Below are 17,826 nucleotides of genomic sequence, written 5' to 3'. Positions count from 1 at the left end.
GATACCGGTCATACAGCTCTGATACCGGTCATACAGCCCTGATACTGGTCATACAGCCCTGATACTGGTCATACAGCCCTAATACTGGTCATACAGCTCTGTTACTGGTCATACAGCTCTGATACTGGTAATACAGCCCTGATACTGGTCATACAGCTCTGATACTGGCCATACAACCCTTATACTGGTCATGCAGCTCTGATACTGGTCATACAGCCCTAATACTGGTCATACAGCTCTGATACTGGCCATACAGCCCTAATACTGGTCATACAGCTCTGATACTGGTCATACAGCCCTAATACTGGTCATACAGCTCTGTTACTGGTCATACAACTCTGATACTGGTAATACAGCCCTGATACTGGTCATACAGCTCTGTTACTGGTCATACAACTCTGATACTGGTAATACAGCCCTGAGACGGGTCATACAGCTCTGTTACTGGTCATACAGCCCTGATACTGGTCATACAGCCCTGATACTGGTCATACAGCCCTGATACCGGTCATACAGCCCTGATACTGGTCATACAGCCCTAATACTGGTCATACAGCTCTGTTACTGGTCATACAACTCTGATACTGGTAATACAGCCCTGATACTGGTCATACAGCTCTGTTACTGGTCATACAGCCCTGATACTGGTCATACAGCCCTGATACCGGTCATACAGCTCTGATACCGGTCATACAGCCCTATTACTGGTCATACAGTCCTGATTCTGATCATACAGCTCTGATACTGGTCATACAGCCCTATTACTAGTCATACAGCCCTGATACTGGTCATACAACCCTGAGACTGGTCATACAGCTCTGATACTGGTCATACAGCTCGAATACTGGTCATACAGCTCTGATACAGGTCATACAGCCCTGATACCGGTCATACAGCCCTGATACCGGTCATATAACCCTGATACCGGTCATATAGCCCTGATACTGGTCATACAGCTCTGATACTGGTCATACAGCCCTGATACTGGTCATACAGCCCTAATATTGGTCATACAGCCCTATTACTGGTCATACAGCCCTGATACTGGTCATACAGCTCTGATACTGGTCATACAGCCCTGATACTGGTCATACAGCTCTGTTACTGGTCATACAGCTGTGATACTGGTCATATAGCTCTGTTACTGGTCATACAGCCCTGATACCGGTTATACAGCCCTGATACCGATCATACAGCTCTGATACCGGTCATACAGCCCTATTACTGGTCATACAAACCCTGATACTGGTCTTACAGCCCTATTACTGGTCATACAGCCCTGATACTGGTCATACAACCCTTATACTGGTCATGCAGCTCTGATACTGGTCATACAGCCCTGATACTGGTCATACAGCCCTATTACTGGTCATACAGCCCTGATACTGGTCATACAGTTCTGATACTGGTCATACAGCCCTGATACTGGTCATACAGCTCTGATACTGGTCATATAACCCTGATACTGGTCATACAGCTCTGATACTGGTCATACAGCCCTGATACTGGTCAAACAGACCTGATACTGGTCATACAGCCCTGATACTGGTCATACAGCCCTGATACTGGTCATACAGCTCTGTTACAGGTCATACAGCCCTGATACTGGTCATACAACCCTGATACCTCTCATACAGCTCTGATACTGGTCATACAGCTCTGATACTGGTCATACAGCCCTGATACTGGTCATACCACCCTGATACTGGTCATACAACTCTGTTACCGGTCATACAGCTCTGTTACTGGTCATACAACTCTGATACCGGTCATACAGCCATGATATCGGTCATACAGCTCTGTTACTGGTCATACAGCTCTGATACCGGTCATACAGCCCTGATACCAGTCATACAGCTCTGATACTGGTCATACAGCCATGATACTGGTCATACAGCCCTGATACTGGTCATACAGCCCTGTTACTGGTCATACAGCCCTGATACTGGTCATATAGCTCTGATACTGGTCAAACAGCCCTGATACTGGTCATACAGCCTTGATACTGGTCATACAGCACTGATACTGGTCATACAGCTCTGATACTGGTCATACAGCCCTGTTACTGGTCATACAGCACTGATACTCGTCATACAGCCCTGTTACTGGTCATACAGCTCTGATACTGGTCATACAGCCCTGATACTGGTCATACAGCTCTGATACTGGTCATACAGCCCTGATACTGGTCATACAGCCCTGATACTGGTCATACAGCCCTGATACTGGTCATACAGCTGTGATACTGGTCATACAGCCCTGATACCGGTCATATAACCCTGATACCGGTCATACAGCCCTGATACTGGTCATACAGCTCTGATACTGGTCATACAGCCCTGATACTGATCATACAGCTCTGATACTGGTCATACAGCCCTATTACTGGTCATACAGCTCTGATACTGATCATACAGCCTAATTACTGGTCATACAGCCCTGATACTGGTCATATAACCCTGATACCGGTCATGCAGCTCTGATACTGGTCATACAGCCCTGATACTGATCATACAGCCCTGATACTGGTCATACAGCCCTGATACTGGTCATACAGCCCTGATACTGATCATACAGCCCTGATACTGGTCATACAACCCTGATACTGGTCATACAGCCCTATTACTGGTCATACAGCTCTGATACTGGTCATACAGCCCTATTACTGGTCATACAGCCCTGATACCGGTCATACAGCTCTGATACCGGTCATACAGCCCTGATACCGGTCATACAGCCCTGATACTGGTCATACAGCCTTGTTACTGGTCATACAGCCCTGATACTGGTCATATAGCTCTGATACTGGTCAAACAGCCCTGATACTGGTCATACAGCCTTGATACTGGTCATACAGCACTGATACTGGTCATACAGCTCTGATACTGGTCATACAGCCCTGTTACTGGTCATACAGCACTGATACTCGTCATACAGCCCTGTTACTGGTCATACAGCTCTGATACTGGTCATACAGCCCTGATACTGGTCATACAGCCCTGATACTGGTCATACAGCCCTGATACCTGTCATACAGCCCTGCTACCGGTCATACAGCCCTGCCACCGGTCATACAGCCCTGATACTGGTTAAAGAGCCCTGTTATTGGTTATATGCCCCTGATACTGGTTATATACCCCTGTTATTGGTTATATGCCCCTGATACTGGTTATATAGCCCTGTTACTAGTTATATACCCCTGACACTGGTTATATAGCCCTGATACTGGTTATATGCCCCTGATACTGGCAGGGGCGGATCTAGAAAAATGCTGTACCCGGGGCGAGATAGGGGGGGGGGGTGCGATTTAGGCCCCGCCCCTTTCTAACATCTTAGGCTGCTGACGGCTGCACAGTATGTGCAGGTCCGTCCAGCCGTGACAGTGTGCTGCCCGGCTGCTCTGATTGTGTTTTAAACACAGTCAGAGCAGCCGGGCAGCACACTGTCCCTGCCTGTCACGGCTGGACGGACCTGCACATACTGTGGAGCCGTCGGCAGCAAGTGTCTGCTAGGGGGGGCGATCGCCCCGATTGCCCCCCCTCCCCCCTTGATCCGCCACTGGATACTGGTCATACAGCCCTGATACTGGTCATACAGCCCTGATACTGGTTATACAGTCCTTATACTGGTTATAGAGCCCTGTTACTGGTTATATACCCCTGTTATTGGTTATATGCCCCTGATACTGGTTATATAGCCCTGTTACTGGTTATATACCCCTGATACTGGTTATATAGCCCTGATACTGGTTAAATGCCCCTGATACTGGTTATACAGCCATGATTCTGGTTATATGGCCTTGAAATTTGAAACTTTTCACAGGGATATCTTCACAACCCTACAATATTGACTGATTGTACGTGACTTTGCTCACACCACAGGTCCCTGCCATTACATCAATGGTATTATGTTGTCAGGTGAATCAAAGGAGCAGGTGACTCAGAATTTAAAGACTGTTTCAGACTTTATGTTGAGTCGAGGCTGGATGATTAATCCTTAAAGATGACAAGATCCAATATATACTGTTAAGCTGTAAAGACCACAGCGTGCTATACTTACTAGTATTGGAAACTATTCAGCAGTTGAAGCCTCCAACTCCGACTACGGGGATAATTTTCTCTAATAATGTTTCCATGGTAATTTACATAAATCCTGAGATATACTGAATAGCTATTTAGTCTTTATTGAGGAATTTTGAAATGAGTGATACAGTGCACAATTATCACACCCGCATGTTCTAAAGATTATATTTACATTTCAAGATAGATGGTTGTTTTCAGACGTATACATCATGTGGTTTTGGATTCATGCATCCCTAAAGTGGGAGGATAAATAAGGATTGATCCGGAAGTATCTCGTTATATCATACAGAACATACAGAAATTGCTCTGGAGCCGATGACATTTTGGTATATTTATATAATGATATTTACTCATATTTTGGGAATATTTACAATTTCTGTTTTTTTTTTATCTTTATAGTAGATAATGGATAATGACCTCTTTTGGAATTATTTCAATACACATAATATAATATAAGAAAATTTGGATCAGCAAAATTGTCATAATTTGACCTGATATTTTTTTTATACAATTTTTTCCAATCTTTCTCTATCACCATATCAGGCACAGAGGACACACACAGTAATCACCTTTTTATTTATTTATTCATATCCATCACTTTTGTTATTTATTTATTTTATTTAATCACATAGGACTTTTCATATGGCGATATCATCACACTTATAACTTTCTTTCACTAAGGGGCATATTCAATCGTTACTGGCCAAAGTAACGCGGCGTGCGCACTATTACCGTTATTACGTTATTAGTGCGCGTAAATACCGTTATTACTGTACCTTTCACGCTGGATTTTAGGCTCAGGGAGCTGCGAGCTGATATCCGGCTTAGTATTACCGTAATAACGTACTTTTTGCGCCGCGGAAAACGGGAACAATTGAATATGCCCCTAACAATTTATTTCTTTATTATTAGTTGCACATTTTTATTACATTTCTTTTTTTTATCACTTGTTTATCACTTTCCATCATTCACTTACATATTCAGTGAATGTCCTAATTTATATCTTAACTCACTTTATTTCATTGGTTGCTCACGTATATTTATATATATTGAGAATATGTGATATTTAGAACCTATTATTTTAATTTGTGGAAAAATGATAATGATTACTCCCATTGGTTAACATCCACTGCCCTTATCACTCTCAATGAGCTTTAAATGGTAGTTCCCCTCCTGAGAGTGTATAACACTGTCTTATGGTTATATTAGTTGTCCCATACATATTATCTCTATGATATATATAAGTAGTATGTTCTTATCTGTATGGAGTTCTCCCGTGTTTGAGTGGGTTTCCTCCAGGTGCTCCGGTTTCCTCTCACACTCCAAAAAAAACCATGCTGGTAGGTTAGTTGGCTGCTATCAAAATTGACCCTAGTCTGTCTCTGTGTGTGTGTGTATTAGGGAATTTAGACTGTAAGCTCCAATGGGACAAGGACTGATGTGAATGAGTTCTCTGTACAGCGCTGCGGAATCAGTGGCGCTATATAAATAAATGGTGATGATGATGATGATCCTCACAAGAACCGTCTACAATCAGCACACAACTGGCTGGAATAATTACATTTGAAACTGCAGAGCGGGAGTTACCCCCTTTACAGATCGGAGGTGGACCTGTAACAGTAGCCGAGCCCAGCTCCACTATGACTGAAGAACAAACGCATTTGGTAAGGTTTACCGATGATTCAGCAATCTTGACACAAAATGGTCGAAGTTGGACAGCTGCAGCATATCAACCTATACAATAAATCATCTTGCATGAGAGTGGAGAAGGTGGATCTAGTCAGTGTGCAGAACTGAGAGCAGTTAACATGTGTCGGTATGAAGAAACTGGTTTTATTGTCATCTACACCTATTGTTGGGCAGTGTTCAAGAGACTAACTACATGGATGCCTACCTGGAAGCACTATGACTGGAGAGTCAATAGCAAGCCAATCTTTGGAGGGCCTGATCTATGGACTAATTTATGAAATCGATGTGATAAACAATCAGTCAGCATAGGCCATGTAAATGTTCATACAGGCTTTGAGCACAATGATATATCGCAGACACCCTGGTGCAAGTGAAAGCTGTAGAACTATCCCCAATGGATGAGACTGATATATATAATCTTGGACAGTGGGCCCATCCCCTCTTGGGGCATCAGGGATTGGAAGGCTGGGCCAAAATCCAAAGTAATCCCATTGACTCCGATCATAGCTAGAGACATTGTCCAAATATGTGACTTGTCAACAGCTAAATCCCAGAAAAGCTTTGACTGGAGATTTGGGATCTATTACCAGAGGAAAACAAACTGACCAAGTATGGCAGATGGACTTCATAGGACCTCTGCCTACAGGAAAAGGCAAAGTACAGTATTGCTGTACAGCTGTCACGGTTCACGGCATTGAATAGGGTTCCCAGGTTTGTCATGCAGAAATACAGGCACAGATAGGAAAGCTCTGTGAGCTGAGAACTGTAGATTAGTCACACTGAACAGCAGAGCTGAGATGCTGGAATAGGTGGTAACTCTGTGAGTTGATATCCAGGAATGAGCAGCTGAGTCAGACATGCAAAGATACAGGAAGCAGGTAAGAGAGCTCTGTGAGGTGAGAACTGTAGATTAGACATACTGGTGCAGCTGAGCTGAGGTGCTGGAATAGGTGGTAACTCTGTGAGTTGATATCCAGGAATGAGCAGCTGAGTCAGACATGCAGAGATACAGGAAGCAGGTAAGAGAGCTCTGTGAGGTGCGAACTGTAGATTAGACACACTGGTGCAGCTGAGCTGAGGTGCTGGAATAGGTGGTAACTCTGTGAGTTGATATCCAGGAATGAACAGCTGAGTCAGACATGCAGAGATACAGAAACAGGTAAGCTGGCACCAGGGAGCCAAGTCTTCACACAGTCAGGGCTGACAAACAAAGAACAGGCAACTGAGTGTTGGCCCAGGTGCCTTATATAGTGAGGTGATGACAGGCTGGACCAATGGGAGCGGAGGGGAGGGGTTCTATCTGACAGGATGCGCATGCGCAAACTTGGAATAATCAAGATGGCCGCCACCATCGGACGGACGCTGCTCCCGACGTTGGCGGGGATCCCCACTTTTGGCAGGTGAGGGTATCAAGCCCCTTGTATGGAGGCGATATGCTGATAACAGCAATAGATACCTACTCCGGAGTACTGCTGGTGTTACTCCCTGTCCCTGCCAATCAAGATGCCACTGTAAAGATGTTGGAGGATAATTGCACACATTATGGCACATCTTCTGAAATACAACCAGACAACGGATCCCATTTCACTGGTGCCAGAATCAGACAGTGGGCCAAAGACAAACAAGTATACTGGGTGCACCACGTTCCCTATTATCCTCAAGCAGCAGAGTTAATGAAGATGTTAGTCCCACAAAATGGATCTTTCTGAAAGCTGCATATTCACTGGTTGATCGGATTATTGCGGCATTGTTCCAGTGTTAACCCCTTCATTGCTGGTATGCAGAGGATCGCTCCCTGGACGGCCGGCACTTCCTGCAGAGTCTATCCTGTCCTCTGGAAACGTAACTCGGCTATCAGTAATGGTTTGGGCTGGGGCTTAGCACTCTTATAGAACAGGCTGCCCTTAGCTCCATTTCTAAAGGTTTGGTTGCTCCCATCGTGTCTAGGGCTCTTTTGAGAACTGGGTACCAGCATAAACATGAATATTGGCAGACATTACATATAATAAATGTATAGATAAACACATAACTGGAGATTCGGAGGAGAACGGGTCCCAGTGGGCTTAACCTTTATTTTAAACATGCCGGTACCCGCATTTCCTACAACCTGGGGGTCTGGGGGAAACATAAAGAATAAATAGTAGTCCTGCCCAAAGTCCATTCCTTGTGCAAAACGAAACACAGCAATCGGTTCATCACGATCTCACTGATTCCATAATTCACAGAATCTCCCTTTGGAAATGACAGATAATGGATTAGCCGGCATATCCTGGTCTCTACTATATAAATGCCCCATAAGCCAAGATCGCAGCATGTCCATTAATTCCCTACTATTGATGTGAGACTCACATGTCCACAGTTATCATATTCTCCTCTATTGCCATTTGTGTACTGAAACTACTCTCACCATTATCCAATCACCTAGAATTACACCTGACAGCAGCGAGTGATTGCAACGTTTGCTTAATGGTGGAATTAGTTCTTGTAATATTCTAAGTTGTGTTTCCAAATCCAGTCCTCAGGGAGCACCAACAGTGCAGGTTTTCCGTATCTCCTTACTTGAGCACAGGTGTAGTCATTACTGACTGACACATTGTAACAGATCCACAGGTGGTCCTAATTATGTCACATGTGATCCTGAAAACCTGCACTGTTGGGGAGCCCTGAGGACTGGGTTTGGGAAACCCTGTTCTAAGCTGTGTTTTAAAATCCAGTCCTCAGGGAGCACTGACAGTGCTGGTTTTCTAGGTCATCAGGGAAACAATTTGTACCACCTGTGGATCTTTGAAAATTTGTCAGTAAGTGATGAATACACCTGTGCTTAAGCAAGGAGATATGGAAAACATGCACTGTTAGTTCTCCCTGCGGACTGGATTGGAGAAATACTGATCTGTATCTTTCCCCTCTAGTGTAAGTGTTATCTTTAAATTTCCAACAACTAATACAGAAATAAAAAATAGTCATTTAGGCTGCCTGCAATTTCTTTGTCACCTTTAACATATCCATTCCATTAACATTTTAGCTTTTCTATTCATCCTTTTGTGTCTTCCTGTCGTTACAGTATCTAAAGAACGTTTTGTCCCCCTTTCTACCGACCTTTATTAAGATAATTGACCAGGACATCTGGCAGAAGCTCTGACAGAGCGGTGTTTCCATTGCATGCAGTTAGGATAACAGTCTGTGCCAAATCCATTCTACCGGATTATTGCTTTGGGTAAACTGTCAGGTATTGAGAAAATCTGTCAATTTGTGTAAGAACTTTTAGCGCGGTCACACTCCATAAAATAACAGCTCAATGGCGTTTAACTGAGAGATTAGGACATGCTTCAATGCTACACTGACCTTTATTTGCTCAGACATTGTGTGTGTCTATGAAACAGGTATAATACAAGTGAGCACATTGTGAGAACACTAGAATGGTTTTCATTTCCAATACTTTCTGTTTTTGCAATTCACAATGCAGAATTCAGGATGTCGTACAAAGCAGACAGAATAAACTGCTGGGAATTGTAGTTCAGCAGCATCTGGAGAGACGAAGAGCGTTGCAGGCACTACATTGATATTTTTGGAAAGGATACACAGTCTGGAATATAAGATTAATTGGAAAATTTAATGGGCTTTATTGCAAAAACAGTGCAAAATGGTAGAGGTGCACCTAATTTTACACCAATGTGTATGGATTTGCACAGCAAAATTTGCAGAGAAGCTTATGGCTGTGACATGAAAAAGAGAGGTGATTGCATGTGGGAGGTGCCAGTTACAGGGAGATCCTTTATTTATTATCACGTTTCAAGATGCATGGGGGGGGGGGGGGCGTGGTTGATGGTGACCCAGCCTATGATCAGCATAGAGCATAGTTACCTACTCTCCCGGAAATGTCTGTGAAACTCCCGAATTCCTGGGAGTCCTGCCAGACTCCCGGGAGAGCAGGACAACTTCCCAGATCCCGGCAGCTCCGTAAGGTAAAATGAGTGACGCAATTCCCGCATCATCGTGGCCCGCCCACTGGTGTTAATGGGTAAAAATGGCTATGACCATTTAGGGGGCGGGGGCAATGACACGATTCTCCGAGCCCCGCCTTCACACAACCCCACACGCCCACCTGCCCCTCGGACCTCCCGGAAAGCTAATGCCAAGAGTTGGCAAGTATGGCATAGAGAAGCAGCAACTGCCCCTAAATGAGAAGTTCTGGGCTCTTTCCCGCCATCAGCTTTGTCCCACGGGTGGGTTACAGGGGCGCACAGAGGATTTTTCAGGGGGGTTTCCTCCACCCCCAAAAAAAAACAAAAAACCCTCCATTTCGGCTGCACTGTATTATACAGTCAACCTGGGGCTTTCCAGGTGTTGTGAAACTACAAGCCCCAGCATGCTTTGCCAGTAGATAGCCATCTGATAGCTGGTAGGGCATGTTGGGACTTGTAGTTTCACAATACCTTGAGAGCCACAGGTTGGTCAGGCCTGCACTAGCTACTAGGAGGGCTGCTTAGAGAGGGAAGGGGGGGGGGTGGGGGGTAGTTTCCCCTTTAAATAAATGTATCTTTATATAACGACAACAAATGCCAATTTAGTTCCACTGATTAACTTTTATATCCTACATTGTGTACAGAATCACTTGAGTTTCAGATTAGATACATTAGAGGAAAGAAAAATAGAAATGTTGACTGCATATAGAGTAACAACACAAAGACAAGTCAATTACAGGGCTTTCTCTTTTTTGTATAAGAGTGCCTGGAATGTAGCAATTTAGAAAGGCAGTCTTCAGCTGTGACCTTGAATCCTGTGTACTCCTACAAGACATATTGTGAGGATAGGCTACTTGTGTCAGAAGCACCATGGTAATGATGAATGCTGACTGTAGAATTCTCAGAAACCAAACTCTTTAACATTCAAGACATTGTACGTTGTCTCTGTGACAAGTATCAAAAGGATGCCGCTTCTGGCAGTTTAAAACATTTATCTCAGCCGTCGTTTTGGAGGAGTACGTGAAGAAGTGTGTTGACGAGGGTCTACTGATGCTATTTCTATAGAAGCCTATTCAGAGTAAGAATCAATTCATGAGGATTTTTTAAAAGTGCTGAGCTGCAAAGAATAAAATAATGCAAGTTTAGACCCAGAAATAAAACTTTAACACCCCCTCCCCCAAGCCCCCCTCTTCCCAACCAGCAGAACTGCCAGCCATTCACCAGATACTCAAACACCAGCTCCTGATCAATGGTCATTTATATTAATTATTATTAACATATTGAATATATTATATATTGAATATATTAACATACTGAATATATTAATAATTATGCACATTTTATAAATATGTTATCATGGGTTCACTTAGGGTTAAATAATTTCATGTATTTTTAGATAAAATATAGAAAAACAAATTGCACTTATAGGGCTCGATCAATGTCCGAACACAACTTAGTACATAAGTTGCGTGTTTGAAAGGAGAAGTTGTGTGTAGTTTCCTATTCAATTCCAAGGGTATCTCAAGATACATTTAGATTTGAATCTTGGTGGAAGTACGCTCTGCTTAAACAGTACTTCCCATACGTAGACACACAGAACAGGCTGCAGTATGTGACATGGGTGTGCACAATAAAAGTTCACATCATAACACACAAAACTTTGATTTTATCAAGATTTAAAATAACAACTGTTAACAGTATATTCATTTATACAACTATATTTAAATATATACTGTATATTTTTATTAATTACGTAAAGGAAGATGATTTCAGTCCATACTGTACAAACAACATGAATTTATAGTGTATCTTAGAAGCATGCAGTTCTTCTGTGCTAGCTAGAGACACACATACGTGTAACTTGTAAAGCAAAGGCTATGCCATGTCAGTCATCACTATCAGTTGGCATTTACACCTGCCCTATAGTGGGTACAACTGATACGGCTGACAATAAACATCCTTACGACAAGCACAGGAGTTGAATTGGCCGCATCTGTGTAGAATGCTCTCACTGTAACATTGCCTATGCTAGTCCGTGTCATCCGTCCCCCGTTCCTCCCTTCAAGTTATAGGCATAGTTGCCAACCTTTAGCGATTGGCCTCCGGTAGTCTCGGTGTAGAAGTGGGCTTGAGGGGGCGGGGATCCACGAATCGCGTTATTTTGGCCCCACCCCCTGTGACGTAAAGACGCAAACATTGCGTCATTGTAGCAAACGAGCGTCATTGTAGCACGGGGGCGGGGGGCAAAATGATGCGATTTGATTCGCAGAAAATCGCATCATGGAGGCTTCAAAACCTGGGCAGATGCTGGAGAATTGTCAGCTCTCTCTGGAGCCTGGGAGACCTACCCAGAATTCGGGAGTCTCCCGGGCTTTCTGGGAGAGTTGACAAGTATGGTCATAGGCAGTTGTAAGTTTCAGTTGCGGATGGACATGAACTGCATGGAATTGGATTTATTGGCGTAAGGTCCGTTTTTGGGCATACGCAGAGCTGTTTCACACAAGGCTTGCTATGCAGATGGACACGCTTCCGAACATGAATCAGGCCCATACAGTGTATATAGATAAATATTTAAAAACATAATCGTAGTAAATATAAACATATATATATTTTATTTACACCTCTAATTAGATTAATGCATGATCACAAGAATTGCTTATCTTTTAAATCATTCACCAACTAGCAGGTAAATATAGAAGTCCAAAAACATTTTGCGCCACCTATATACACAATAAAATACTAGCCAGAGTCCAGGGGGTATATTTACTAAACTGCGAGTTTGAAAAAGTGGAGATATTGCCTATAGCAACCAATCAGATTCTAGTTATCAGTTATTTACTACATTCTACAAAATGACAGCTAGAATCTTGTTTGTTGCTATTGGCAACATCTCCACTTTTTCAAACCCGCAGTTTAGTAAATATATCCCGAGGTATAGAGTAAGGGTGTGCACCGGCCACTTTTAGGGTTTTGGGTTTTGGGTTCTGATTAGCTTGAGGTTTTGGGTTCTGATTTGTTTTGCCAAAACACCTGACGAAAGGTTTTGGTTCTGATTTAGGGTTTTGGGTTCTGATTTATTTTTAAAAAAGCATAAAAAGGGTTAAAATCCCTACGCTATTATTAACCTCAATAACATTCAATAACAATCATTTCCACTAATTTCCAGTCTATTCGGAACACCTCACACCTCACAATATTGATTTTAGGTTCAATATTTGATTTTTTGGTACAGCAGCAACAGTGAACGTATTTTGAAATAGCAGTACCTATTTTTGGGTACAGCAGCAACAGTGAATGTAGTTTAATATCTGATATGCATCTATGTGGACTGCGTAGTGGAGTGGCCCCGGTACCCAATTTGGTACCAGGCCCACAATATATCACCCTCAACTGGTCTGAATTCCACTGCACATATGGCTGCTCCTACATCCTCTGCAGCATATAGAGGGTGTAGTTCGAGTGCATCACTACCTCTTATTTTTGACGACCATGGTACAGAGCATTCATCATTGAGATCCCATCAAGTATGTCAAAGACAGACAGCGTCGAAGTGTTATTTGTTGACTTTGTGAACAAAAAAACTGTCCCTGTTGCAAATCTTCGTGCAATGAAGAGTGAATTTTTCATTTAAAAGCTCAAGCTTTCAAGTGTAGTGTTTATAACATCATTACACCAACAGGTAAAAATCCTTTTAATTGGGATAATGGAGCCACAAAGGAAATTGCACATATGTAATGCCCGCACAATGTTACTGGTGTTGTCTGACACCACAAATCCCCAGGAGAGTCTAAGTGGGTTAAGCCACTGAGAGATTATTTCCCTCAGTTTCTGGACTGATGCACCACTGGACTCAGCAAGGACAGAGCACTGGACTGATGCACCACTGGACTCAGCAAGGACAAAGCACTGGACTGATGCACCACTGGACTCAGCAAGGACAGAGCACTGGACTGATGCACCATTGGACTCAGCAAGGACAGAGCACTGGACTGATGCACCACTGGACTCAGCAAGGACAGAGCACTGGACTGATGCACCACTGGACTCAGCAAGGACAGAGCACTGGACTGATGCACCACTGGACTCAGCAAGGACAGAGCACTGGACTGATGCACCACTGGACTCAGCAAGGACTTTTTTGATTTTTTTTTATATTATTTTAAAAGGATTTTTGTAGAATTTTTTTTTTCTTTTCTTTTTATGGAAGAATTTTTAATACTTTTAAAATAAATATGCACTTAGCAGAACAAAGCACAGGACAAAAGCACCGCTGGACTCAGCAAGGACAGAGCACTGGACTGATGCACCACTGGACTAGGCAAGGACAGAGCACTGGACTGATGCACCACTGGACTCAGCAAGGACAGAGCACTGGACTGATGCACCACTGGACTCAGCAGGACAGCGCACAGGACAAAAGCATCACTGGACTCAGCAGGACAGAGCACTGGCAAAAGCACCACTGGACTCAGCAGGACAGAGCACAGGACAAAAGCACCACTGAACTCAGCAGGACAGAGCACTGGCAAAAGCACCACTGGACTCAGCAGGACAGAGAACAGCACAGCACGAGAAATAGCAGGACAGAGGACCACCTAACACACCCTCCCTCTTCCCTGATCAATGCCCAAATGAAGATGGCGGCGGCAAGCGGGGAATTTAAAGGTTCCGAGTATCGCGAGATCCGACAGCGGGATTATGACTCAGAGCCTCTTTTTAAGTTTCGGAATCGGCGGGAATACCCGGACAGTGCTCGGATCTGACTCGGATCCGCAATGTTCGGGGGGGCTCGGATTCCAGGAATCCGAGTGCGCTCATCCTTAGTATAGAGTAGTGAAAAGTGCTGTGAACATAGGCAAACCGAGGGGGGGTTTCCTAGTGCCTGGAAACCCCTCTTCAAGCCTGGGGCACTGTATACTTGAGGTGGGTGGACCCTGCCCCAGCTTCACACGGCTCTGCTTGAAAAGGGAGAGCTGTGTGCACCTAACAGTAGTGCACGCAGCATTGCCCATGTATATTATGGGGATAGGAAGAGCTGGAGAGCAGCCAAGCACTGTCTAAAATTATAGCCACACCCCCCATGCATGCTTGTCACGCCCCCTGGTGGCGTGGTGTGGAAACCCCCCTCTACAAATCCTGCGTTTGCCCCTGGTGAAGATGAATGAAAGGTGGTGAGAATATACAGAGTAGTGAATTGTGTAGAAGTACCATGGTGACGTGCTATAAAACAAAATCTTAAAACAACTGCTCAGTCATGTGTAATAATCCACAGTATTGTTATGATCATTCATTCAGTTCATAATGTCATAGTGTGCTCCAAGCAGTTTGCTAAAAATAAAAACAAGCCGGGTGACAAGAGCAACTATGTATACGTAACTTTGTTTCATGCATCTCTAAAATGTAGTATTTAGTATTCAAAACAGACTTTCCACAAACGTTTAAAAATTATGTCAATGCTTCGAAATGGTGACGCATTTCTCCATGCATGTTTTCATCAGAAGAAAGCAGGGCCACCTTAACTACATTATGGGCCCCCGGGCAATGCAGTGCACCGAGGCCCCTAAATATATATATATAGATAGATTATATATATATATATATATATATATATATATACATAGAGGGGCCCCCTTAACTTACCTTAAGTCCGATCCCCTTCTCTTCTTTTTTCCGTGCTGAGTCTCTTCTGCGCTCCTCTGTGCTGTGCTTGCAGTGAATGTTGAGCGTGACATCACGCCCAACATTCACTGCGAGCACAGCACGGAAGAGGGGACCAGGGAGGGAGCCGGATCGCCAGCTGACGTGACCACAAGTTAAGTATTTTTTTTTTTGCAGGATTTTGTTTTCAGCGCTGCCTCGGACGGGCCCCCTTGCCCGCAGGGCCCCCGGGCACCTGCCCATTGTGCCCAATGGAAGAGACGGCCCTGGAAGAAAGGCAATATTAAGTTCTGCAGACACCATAATTTTGGTCTAAATTGCCTTGTGAATTTCTATAAAATGTGGTGCACTTGTGTAAAAGTAGGCTTTTGACATCTGTCATGATTATGGCCTAATCAGGAATTATGAAAATCTCTCTATATAAAGAATAAATTTGCTTGTTGGCAAATATCTGCCACAGCTCTCAAGGTAAAGCTGCCAAATTTTACATAGTTATTTAGTATCGAAAAAGTAATCTATTACAGCGACAATGCGACAGAGCGTCAAATATTGAAATATCATTTTTGGGTTGTAAGCAATTGTTTGACTGCTGGAAGGGAACCGCGCGACAACACGATAAAGCGACCACGCAACATTTCCTAAATAGCATTTTTGGAATATTTGCCAAATAATTTGCTAATATATTAAAACTGCTACATTACAAATCAGACCCGCACAATACAGAGTGACCCTGTTTGTCTTATATATAAAATTCATTGGTCTATTTGTTTGTCTGTCCGGTATTCAGACACCATGCACCGATTGGGATGAAACCAATGCGAGGTGATCCAGTTGGATCCTGGCCAGGGTTTATAAGGGTTAGGGTCTCGGTCGGACCTCCTGTTGCTGTACATTGGGCAGAACTTTGACCTGGGGAGCCTGTTCTGTGCCTTTCACTGCATAGATTTGGACAAAAACTTTACAGACTGGTAACATTGGATACCAGAAGACATACTAGGGGTCTGAGGTCCATTCGGACCGCCCGTTGGTGTACTCTGGGCAGAACTTTGACCTGGAGAACCTGGTTTGGCTCTTCCAGTGGATGGATGTGGATGAAAATTTCAAAGAGGGGTGGAAATTGATCTGGGATGCCTATTGGAGTGGTTGGGGTCCCAGTCAGACCTCCCGTTGGTGTACGCTGAGCAAAACTTTGACCTGGGGAGCCTGTTCTGGACCTACCACTGGATGGATTTGAAAGACATCCTAGCTGCTAATTATTTTTAAAATGTTGACATCCAACTCATTGATAACTTAATAACTTGAAGATTTAAACCCGGACAATGCCGCATACTTCAGCTAGTAATACATAAATGTGGTTTGCTAAAAAGATGCATAAATATGGTGATTTCCCCCAAAGATATGAGTTGTGTCAATCAATTCTTTAAGAACACAAAGACAGAATGCTATTGAATGGCGTTTAATATGACGAATAAAATAACAAATTACACTTATTGAATTAAAGGGTGATAAAAAATTGACCATAGCACATGTATGTATGTATGTAAAGCAGGGCTTACTATATCTTGTGTCATTTGAGAGGTTTGTGTTGTAACATCTAGCAAGGAGTGTTTTTGCAGAGATGCCTAAATGTCACAGACTACAGTTTGTTGCTCCTCCCCAGATGCTAAAAGATTTCAGAAATTCCTTTCACTAGAAACAACCAGTGAAGTCATTCCAAGGGCATGTAATAGTTTAAAACTCTACCTTTTTATAATTCATATTTCTGGAGACCTCTATGCACATTTGTAGAAATAATATTCATCATCAATAGATACCAACTCAATCAGGAGGCAGGGAAATAACCTATTTTCCTAAGGAATCAAGTAATCCATACTGCATATTAATGTTTCCTATGTACTTGTGTGTCTGTCATGTTCCAAATGAGAAATATCCTATTTATAGAATGCCTGACTAGAAGTGTGCTTGAACAAAAAGTGCAATAAAACCAACTGTAAAACATATTAGCATACCCACACACTTCTCCCAGTGACCTTCTAGGAAGAAGGGTTGAGGTCAAAAAGTTGTTTCAAAAGTGTTAATATGAAGTTAAAATGTAAAATTTTTTGGAGATCAGCCTGCTACTGAGGAACTGTCCACCTTCTAGCCTTTTCCCAGTCAGCAGAAGATGCAAAAGTGTATGTGAGTGTGCTATGGTCAATTTTTTATCACCCTTTAATTCGATAAGTATTGTGATTTTATTGGTCATATTAAACTCCATTCAACAGCATTCTGTCTTTGTGTTCTTAAAGAATTCACATGTCAGATAGGCTTGGATTTATAGTTCTACATTTAGGCCAGATAATTGGTTGCTACAATAACTCTGATTAGGTTGTGAGTGCAGATGTGAGATAACTCAGTGAGTAACGGACGACTTTCTAAAGAGTTTAAGCTCTGGA

The sequence above is a fragment of the Mixophyes fleayi genome, chromosome 4, assembly GCF_038048845.1.
Source record: "Mixophyes fleayi isolate aMixFle1 chromosome 4, aMixFle1.hap1, whole genome shotgun sequence".
In the NCBI taxonomy this organism is placed as follows: Eukaryota; Metazoa; Chordata; class Amphibia; order Anura; family Limnodynastidae; genus Mixophyes; species Mixophyes fleayi.
The sequence above is the reverse complement of the archived record's forward strand: the minus strand, read 5'-3'. Positions refer to the sequence as shown.